The sequence below is a fragment of the Chinchilla lanigera genome, unplaced genomic scaffold, assembly GCF_000276665.1.
Source record: "Chinchilla lanigera isolate Chin_1 unplaced genomic scaffold, ChiLan1.0 scaffold00093, whole genome shotgun sequence".
Lineage (NCBI taxonomy): Eukaryota > Metazoa > Chordata > Mammalia > Rodentia > Chinchillidae > Chinchilla > Chinchilla lanigera.
Window position 1 is genome coordinate 8,356,590 of NW_004955494.1, and position 10,695 is coordinate 8,367,284.

General features: G+C 35.3%; 1 protein-coding gene across 1 annotated transcript in view; it reads left to right on the top strand.

The window, feature by feature from the left end:
* LOC102021885 (zinc finger protein 709-like) overlaps positions 1 to 10,695 on the top strand; it is a 28,543-nt gene that overhangs the window by 1,158 nt on the left and 16,690 nt on the right. The gene's annotated exons all lie outside the window — the stretch shown is intronic.

A 10,695-nucleotide genomic window follows, 5' to 3' on the forward strand; every position in this document is an offset into this window, starting at 1 on the left:
GGCGAACCTCATATTAAAGAATTACTACACTAGGGGTAAAGCCCAAAATGTGAGATGTGCAGGCATAAGAATGCCTAGGGATGAAGGTTTTCTCTGTAAGAAGGATCAAATGGCAGGAGAAAAAAGGTAGAGAAGAGGTGTTGGTGAGGGTGGCAAAAACCACACCTACAATAGAGAAGGCCTTCCCCTGAGGTGAAATTATTCAGTGTGTGACATAAAGAAATTGTGCCTTGGTTCAATCCGAGAGTGGGGCAAAGATCACAGGTCTTAAGGAAGGAGAAGAACTAAGTAAAAGTTAGATATATGTCTTCTGTTACTATTGATCAGTTAACGTAACCATTTTTTTTTTTTTTTTTTTTTTTGGTTTTTCTCCGGTACCAGGAACCGAACTCATGACCTTGCGCTTGCCAGGCAGGCGCTTTTGCCGCTGAGCTAAATCCCCAGCCCAACGTAACCATTTTTGAGGAAAAATTGGAAATTAGGAATGTGGCCTTGTAGTTTTCAAAATTGTTGGATATGACCATCTGAGTGTGATTGGGAGGGATTTCTCCAGGATACAAAAGACTGTAAGATGTGGTTGATGTTTTTATTACACAGGGGGTTGAACTCAGGACTTTTGCTCTGAATTACATTCCCCACGTGTTTTAATATTTTGTTTTTAAGTTTGAGACAAAGTGTCACTAAATTGTCCGGGCTGTAGTGAACTCTGATCAGCTTTTAGCCTCTTTTTTTTTTGTTTTGTTTTTTGTTTCTTGGGTTTTTTTGGTACCGGGAATCCGACTCACGACCTCGAGCTTGCCAGGCAGGCGCTGTGCCGCTGAGCTAAATCCCCAGCTCAGCTTTTAGCCTCTTATAATTCTGAGATGACAAACATGTGCCAGCATGACTAGCTAAGATGGGGGTTCTTTAATTATCACTGTTAAGTAGGATTATAGAGCTTGATTAAATGAAATTTCAGTTAGGCATGGTTGTGCCCAGCTTTCATCCTGGTAACTAGGCACACTGAGGCAGTAGGATTATAATACTGAAGCCATCCTGGACAACAGAGCAAAACCTAAATCAAAATAAAGTAAAAATACTGGTGTTGTCTCCAGTCTAAAGTAATTTGTGTAACGTGCACAAGGCCCTGAATTTTAATCTCCAGCACTGAAGAAAAAAAGAAAGTGATTACCATTTGGGGGAAAATTTGCTTTGATTTTTGAATTTTATTCTGTTATGCAGTTTTATTCTGTTGTGTATGGTACAATACTTGCTCAAGATCCTGCACATCAGCAGTGAGTCACTGCCCTGTCAGTGACAGAACATCAGGTGAAAAGAGCCAAAGTGCTCCTCCAGAGAATATGAAATTTATGAGGTAGTTTCCTGCAATGAGCACTGTATGAATTACGTTCTCTTAAGGAACTGAACTGGGACACATTATGAGTAGTGACGAGATAAAGGAGCACTACTCTGGATTTTGTTTTCTATTTTTGCTTTGATTTGGTTGGTTATTTCTTTATTTATTTTCTGTTATAAAGAGGTGCACCATTCCAAAATTGCCAATAAACACAGGCAGGGCTGAGCAGTTTAACCACAAGACACCAAGCACATATAGTGGTGAAGAGAAAACACTTCCCTTCCTACTGCTAATTTATGCTGATTCTGAGAACATATTTCAAACTGCCTTAATCTTGGAGTAAATATTTGACTTTCTACTCTGCCCTGTCTTTTTTTCCCACTACCTCTTCCATCCCCTTAATGAGCTGAAGTCATGTCTGTCTAGCACTGTCACATCCAAGTCTTGGGGCTGTTTTTTCTTTGTAGTCACTTAACATCCCTCTGGGGAAAGAAGTGACCATGAGCCTTTGCTGTGTGCTCCATATGTGGCTGGACCTGCAATCTCTGAAATTCCCCTGACTCCTCCTGAATTGCCCACACTCTGTGGACAGCGCCCTCGTGTTGGTATTTTTGAGAAACCCGTGGGAATGGCCTATGGAGAAGGGCACAGCTGAGATAAAGCACGGAGCTTCAGTTCAAGCCACCCCTTAGTCCAGCTTCTACCCCCACAGTGTGTGTACTAAGCACTCCAAGAAGTGGATCCTTTTCTGGTTTTCACTTTAGTGGCATCAAAAAGGCAGCCTACAGAGGAGGACCAAAAGAAAGAGTGTTCAAGTATAGCTCAGGAGTTATTTGGGTAGAATCATTCAGCTTGGATTTGGGGTGCAGAGATAGAGAGATGACAGCCCTTATGGTCTTTTTTGCCCTCTCAGGGTACCATATCAGTCAGGAGCTTATGTGCTCACTGACGCTGCTAAATCAGAAAATTTCAATCACTGGTGATGTCAGACTTCAGAAAATGTGTGGGTGTAACATAATACCTGATTTGCCTTTTCCACAGTTATGAGAAAGCAGGCTTTTCAAGTTCTGTCAGTGATGTAGGTCTCACAGGAAACATTCTTTCTTACTGCCGAAGAGAGAGATTTGAGAAAATGCCAACTCAGGAGCATGTTTGCTAGTGTACAGAATGTATATCCATGTAAAATCTAATGCACACTGTCCATACAACCACCACCAGTAGGCAATGATTTCTATTTCTTTCTACCAGCACCAGAGTCTATCCTGATGAATTTTATGGATATGAATTGAGATTCATTTCCAGTTTTGTCTTTTATATCTTCTTTCTTTTATGTCATTTTTCTTATTCTTATGTAGACCCTTCTATAAATTGCCTGCTTATATTATGTTTTCATATTGCAATGGAGGATACTTTTTAGTTAAATCTTCTTCATGTATTTGTCACTTGTAGAGAATGAAAATACCTTCTGCAGTTTTTTCATCTGCAGGTTAATTTCATCAGGGATTTTCTTTGCTGAATAGAAATCTTAACTATTACTCTTTTTATCTTCCCTTCACCTTAACATTTGTGGTTTTACAAATTTATATCTGAAGTTTTTCCCACTCCTACATCAGGAAGTCATTTTCTTATACTTTCTTCTATACTTTACATTGTTATGATTAATATTTTGGTCTTAAATCTGCCTGAAGTGCCTCTTTGAATGTTTGTGGTGCAAAACTCAGGTTTATTTGCCCATAAAATGTACAATTTACAACCATAAATAGATGATTTTTTAATATATGGATAATTAATTACCTCTTCCTCTTGATTTATACTATCAGCCTTAGCAAATCTAAGTTTAGAAGAAAGGAAAAGTATTTGTTGATATTTCTTATAAATTTAATGTGTCTACACATTGCCTGATGTTCAGGCTTGAATGACTATGTAACTCAATAATCTCACTTCTCATCTTTATTTTTATTTGAGATTTGAAAAATATTGTCCTGCCTTCTTTGTCAGAAGGGAATATAGAAGATTTTTGTTACATTTATGTTAATTCACTGGTACTATAAATATAATAGTATTAAGGATATACTGTACTTTGAAGTATTTATAGCATATCACATCATCAAATCTAAGTCTTTAAATTATTTTCTACATACACAGAACATCTCTAATTTTTTTTTTTTTTTTTGGTTTTTTGAGATAGGATCTTGCTCTATAGTTCAGGTGGACCCTAAACTCAGGCTGATCTTGAATTTGTGGTGATCTTTCTGCCTTAGTCTGCCATGTGCCAACATGTGTAGCTACCAAATTTTAATTATGTGTGGTGCTTTTAATATGTTGCTGATTTTTAAAGACTTGATTGATAATATTTTCTAGAGGTGGGCATATAAATGCTTACCAGGGTATGAATATTTCCCAAACAAAGGAATAAAGAATCCCTTACTTGCAGTGATATGTGAGAAGGATTTTCTTCTATAACACAAAATATTGGCATAGATTGAGAGAAGCAGAGTAGAACATTATTTCTTTTCAAGGCTATCTTTTCAAGGCTGACATTAGAAGTCTTTGCGGCACAGCACCTGCCTGGCAAGCGCAAGATCGTGAATTCGATTCCCGGTACCAGAGAAAAACAAAAACTACAACAAAAAAAAAGAAGTCTTTGCAAAAATTGATACAACTTCAAACTTCTAATTAAATGTAATTTTAAAATGAAGTGGTTGCCTCCCTAAAATGTTCATCATATTCACATTATAGGTATATTCTTGAATTTTTGATTCTATGAATAACATTTATTCTCTTTTAATTTCTAGCAAATTAAAAACTTTCACAAACAAATCTAAACAAAAGTCCTTTAACAAAAGTCCTTTTGCTTTCTCTGTAGTTATGGAGTGTACTGACCTTGAGAAAATTATTTGAGAGCTATTTCTTTATAGTGTATGTTCTGATTGGAAATCACTTAGCTTTATTGTATTGGTATAATTTTATAATTTTAGTACATAGTAAAACTATGAGAAACACTATAAATTTTTGAGGCGATCTCCTCTGACAAGACAGGTATTCTTGTTGTTCTGAAATGTTACTTCTTGGGCTGAGGGTATAGCTCAGTGGCACAGTGTCTGCCTGGCAAGTGTGAAGTTGTGAGTTCAATTCCCCGTACCCAAAAAATAAATAAAGAAAATGTTACATCTTGATAATTTTAGCATTTATGGGTAGTGATTTTGCCTCTTCCATTTCAATCTTTGTATCACTTATTTGTCTTTCTTCCCTTGTAATAGCACTCATGAATTTTGTTTTCATGTGACAGAACATTGGAGAAGGTGAATATCTTCGACTGATTTCTGATCCTAAAATAATTCATGTAGAGTATCTTCATTCAGTGTCCCACGTGTTAGTTTTATGGTGTACATGTTTTATCTAGTTGTTGATCCCTTTTGATTTTTTAAAAAATTAGAGGCCTTTAACAAATAATTAATAGCTAGGCGTGATGGTGCACTCCTGTAATCTCAGCACTTGGGAGGCTGAAGCAGGAGGATCATTGAGAGTTCAAGACCACCCTGAGCTAGAGTGAGCTCAAGGCCAACCTGAACTGCATAGTGAGACCCTGCCTCAAAAAGACCAAAAAAAGAGAAAAGAAATAGTTGATTGAAATTAAAATATAAAAATTATATTTATGCCAAGATTCAAATAATTAGGGTATTCTTTTGTTGATCTAGGTTTCTGATGCTGAACTGTCCTTATCTTTGATAACTAAAAATTTTTCACTTATTATAAAGTGTATGTGTGTGTGTGTGTGTGTGTGTGTGTGTGTGCACATGCATTTATTACTTCAGATTGAACCTAGGGCATCACACAGAATATGAATTCATACTATATGCTGAATATGAATTCATACGTTTAGCTATATGCCAGTGTGAAAAACTTTTCTAATAAATCCTTGTATTTGACTAGATAATGTTTTATACTGGATTTGAGAATCTACAAGCATAGGTATACTCGATCTACAATTATCTTTTCTGATAAACATGTTGCCTAGATTTAGGTGAAGATTACATTAACTTGACAAAATTACCTGCAAATATTTCCTAACTTTTTTTTTTAATGGTTATGTGAGACCATGCCCAACTAAGCATATCATTTTTAGGATAATAGTTGCACTGCTATATGTTTCATATGCATAACAAGTATACTCCTCATGGGGAATTGGTATATAAACATATCACATCTTGATCAATATCTTAAAGTTTGAATGAAATACTAGTAATCCCATTAAGAGATGAATTTGCAAAGGGAAGTTTTGTGAAACTTCCCAATTTCAGTTGCTCACCATCTTGTTGGATTCTCCAGCACTCTACTTTGTATACCATGTCTGAAGTACTATATATTTCTAAGAATTTCTATATCTGCTATCTACACTTCATTAAATGACTATTTAACTATACTTTTTATTTCTCTTAAAATATCCATCAAATATGAAAATTTGATGGCCAACATAGGTCACTTAGTGAGTCTATTTTAGAAATTAAAATATGCATGGTCCTTATAAATTTTTCCAATTTTTCATTGTGCTTTTAGTCTTGTCTTGTTCATCTTTTCTAGTGTATTGATTGCTGTTTTATTAATTAATGGTTGTATTTTACTCCTGAAGTGTTTTACTAAATATATTTCTCAAAATATGCGTATTTAACTGAAAGATTTTTGTTTTTATTTTATTTCAAACTTAAATTATCACCTAATTCTAAATACTTAAATTATCACCTAATTCTAAATCTAAGTCCATTTCGTGATTTGCTTTGGAAACCAAAGATCAAGGAATTTTGCATCAAAAATACGTGGGTGGGCTGGGAATATAGTTACATTATAAGTTGTAAAGCAGCTACTTAATGTCACTGTGTTCCTTGATTTCCTTCCTCCACCTTGCCCTGAGAAAAGAAGCATGCGGGTTCGTAAAGTTAGTCATGCTTCACAATTTCTAATTTTTCTTTATTATGATCAAGATATTTATACTTTGTCATGTGGAGGAATTTTCATATGTTCTAATAGAATTTTTGTAAAATGTGTCTTTTGTTTGGAAACATTCTCTTTTTAAGACTACATATATGTAATACCTAATATATGAATATTATTAAGTGACTAGAATGAATTAAAATTACTTGCCACTGACCAAATCAAAGGAGGCCATATATTTGGGTAAAAAGGTAAAAGGACATATTCAAAGTTCAGAGGAGATGGAGGGCTTATTTGCCTCAAGTCAATACCTCTCCATTTACAGGTGGGCAAGGGTCTCTTATAGTAATAAATGGAGAGGAGGGTGAGCACGGAGAGATAACTCAAATCTTCATACTTGCTTTTTCATTTTTAGCCCTCTTTAACCCATTGTCCCTTTTCTTGTGGAAAAGAAATGGCTCCACACTTATTAGTGTCAGCATCTGTGTATTTTGCTTATTTATCTGAGCTGAGGAAAGACAGGAGAAGCTGTTATGCCTTTGGCCTCAGGAAGCCACTTATCCCTAAAGAGAAAAATTATAACTTTTAAGTTGTATTGTGCAATGCTTGTTATACCATTTTATCTGTGCTATAGCCTAAGATTTCACCATTGTGTCTTCATTTTGTTTTGGATCTCAGCAGGTACAACAGTGAGGCTTGTTCAGAAATACTCATCTTTTTCTCAGTTTATCCTCTTTGGTTTCTTGATTTTTGTATGTGAACTCCAGCCAGTTCCCTTCCTGCTGTATCTGATGAAATACACACACTGCAGGGGAATAGTCTCATCATGGCATGGTCTGTACTAAACGCAGACTACGCATGCCACGTAGCTCATACCTGCTTTCTCCATCTCTAAAATTGTGATCAGTGTAATTATTAATGTTTGACAACTTAGGGTGCCTCCAGTCTATAACACGTGACATCCTGGAGTAAGATATTTTTCCTGACTGTGATACCCAATTCTTGCTTGTGGTTATGGGTTAAGTATACCTTGTCCCATATTTCCAGGCTTTTGTGTTTAAATATGCCATTAGCCCTTGTGATTATGCCTGTAGACTTTTGAAGAGCCTGGCATACAAGATCAACAATCCTTTCACATTCTTCCTCTGAAACAAGAATCACACAAAAAAGAAAGAAGGCCTTCCCCATAAAGCACCCACTAGAAGTTTTGTATCTAGGGTTATTCCCACTCTCTCCCAATGGTTGTTTCTTCTCTCTTTCTTTTCTCCTTTCTTTTTTCCTTTCTTTCTTTCTTTCTTTCTTTCTTTCTTTCTTTCTTTCTTTCTTTCTTTCTTTCTCTCTCTCTCTCTTTCTCTATCTCTCTCTCTATCTCTCTCTCTCTCTTTCTTCTTTCTTTTCTTCCTTCCTTTCTTTCTTTCTCTCTCTTTTTCTCTTTCTCTCTCTCTCTTTTCCTTCCTTCCTTCCTTTTGACAGAGTGTTACTGTGTAGATCAGGCTACCCTTAAACCTTGAACTCACTGTGTAACCCAATATTTAGTTGATGCTTGAATGCATAAGGATAGAACATCACATTTACAGTCTATTTTAGTCCATAAAATGCTTGAATGCATATGGACAGTGTAGTTTATTGTGCAATGGATATAATTTTAGTCTCAAAATTGACATCTTACCAGTCATAACAATATGTATTATCACGGAAATAATTAAGTGAAATCTACAACCATAAAAGTTAGAAGATTACATTTGTACTTAGCACCTACAACAGTCAACTAACAGAAGCAGAGAACTGAGTGATGGTTGACATGTGTGAGGGCTTGAAAACTGAGGGTAGTGCAAGGACACAATATTTTCCTTATAGATTACAAACAGGTTCTGGTGACCTGGTGACTATGTAAATGTTATAGTGTCTGACTGAAGGCTGAAATTGCTAACAGACTAGTTTCTAGTGTTTTCACCACATACTTTTAAAATAAATATATTGGGATTGTAGATGTACTAAGCAGACAGATGTGGGAGTTAATTCTGAATATAAACCTATATTGATTGATAAATTCAGTTGTACAATTCCAATATATACAATTTTCCTTGACCATTTTCCCTCAGTGAAATGAATTAAAAGTTGTCAAGCAAAGTTTTATATATATATATGTATATATATATATATATATTCTTTTTTTTTCCCCCCTTCTTTTCTCCTTTCCCTCATCCCAATTGTTCTTTTCCTTTTGAGCAGTTTGTTACCCTTTCACAATATCTGTTGTACATTTTGGATCTTATTTTAGGAAAGAGAAAAATTTAGAAAATGTTAGACTAATAGGTCTTCTATTACTGCGGATCAGTTCATTTCTTTGTTTTTAAGGAAAAAGTGGAAATTGAAATTTGTATCTGTTGTAGGTTAAAAAATTTGTTGGATAGCATTATCTAACTGTCATGGACAAAGTACTCTGGATTAAACGTAGGACATTCACCCTAATCTACAGTCTGTCCTTTTTTTATTTTTATTATTATTTGTTTTAACTTTGAGTCTGGGTCTCACTGTTGTATAGGTTGCAAGTTGAATCTGAATGTCTTACCTCAGCCTCCCAGAGTGATGTGATTATAGGTGTGGATCATCAAGCCCCGATTTTGTGGGGGTTTTCTAATCACTTCTACTTACCAAGATCAGAGTGCTTGGTTCAATTAAGCGTCATCAGTTATTGTCATATCCAGAAAGTTGCTATTTTTGTCCCTCAAGAATGTGTGAAGGATAGTCTGGAATACATGCCTGGATTCTTCCTGCTTTAGATATGTATCTGTAAATTTGAGTTTAGTTCTGTGTGTAAGATCATTTTTTAAAAATATGGGACTTTTCCCCATATTCTGTAACAGAGAATCTAAAACTCATAATATCCTGAATAGTAGAAATGTCTGTCTCTTTTTATCATTATAACTTTGAGGTAATGTCTTTGTTTTAGTTACTAGAGTGCCTTAGTATGCCATGTTTTAATTACTTTAGGATGATGATTCATGCACCATGATAAAACACATCTCTTGCTTTGAACTCTAATCTGCACCTGGGGCATTGTGGTAAAACAAGGCTGTGAATTTGTCAGAATTGTGATAGAGCTGAGTGATGTGAGTTTTAAATTTTGGGCTCATTGTTTGCTGATAGAGCAATGCATAGTAGTCAGAAAAACAACACACATTTGTATTCAGAAGAGAAAGTCAACTTTCAAGTGACTGTGAGTGTCGGTCTGTGTTCAACATTCAGCCTGTGGATAAGAGAAAAATTTTTTCCCCAAGAGGATGGTTCAGTAGGCATGGAGAGGTCCTAGTTTTAAATTTCCTGGCTTCTCAAGCTTCCCTTAGTCCCCACTTGTGAGTGAGCCCCGCTCCCCATGCCACATGGGTTCGAAGAGAGTCATATGTAAGTTCAGGAACGTGTCTAATCTTCTGAAAATGGGTTTACTTGTAAATGGTAAAACAGGCTGCTTCCCTGACTTGCTTTCCTTTTGCTTCTTTTGCATGCAAGATACTGTACAAAATGGAAGTTACTTCAAGTATGTTTTTCCCAAAATTTAACATAAGTGATTTTCTTGGAAATTGAGCAGAGACAATTATTACATCTGAAGAATCAAAGAATAATTCAGAAGTAAATTATGTGTTTTACATTTAACTTAAATGGGTATAAAAATCCACAGAATAAAGGTGTAGATTAACAAATCAACTCCTGGTTATTCCAGTCCATTTCCCCAAATTCATCTAACCCCAGATTGGACACAGGATGAGCTTTCTTGGACCCTCTTTATAGCTTTACCAGCACTTGGTTTAAACTCATTGCAATGTTGAATGAGTTAATATTGAGGTTTGGGTATGTTAAGGTCTTTGTTGTTGCTCTGAACATGATCTATACTGATGAATATTCCTTGTGATTTTGAGAAGGCTGTGCACTCTGCAGTTATTAGATGAAGTATTATGCAATATCTAGAGAGTCCACTTGAGGGATGCTGTTGTTCATTTTAACTGTACAATTACAGATTTCTTCAACTATCAGTTTCTCATGAAGATGTTTTCAAATCTTCAGAAACAGTTTTGGATCTGTGATTTTCTCTTCAGTTTCATGTTTTTGGCCTATGTCATTTGAAGCGCTGTCCAGTAGAGTAAATATAAAGAACTGTTAATTTTTGTCAGAAAACAACCTTCTATATCATGATGTGATAGTTGTAATCTTTATTTTCTTTGAGGCACATATCAAATAGAATCACAGATATACAACTTCAGCAGGTTTTGTTGAATCAGTATAAGACTAGTATATCTATTTGTATAATTTTTTTTAATTTTAAAGATAAAAGGAGGGAAACATTAACAGACATATAACATTTTACAACATATCACAAGCACAATACAGACAATACAGAGTTACAAACAAAGTGGTAGGGAATTAACAATGGT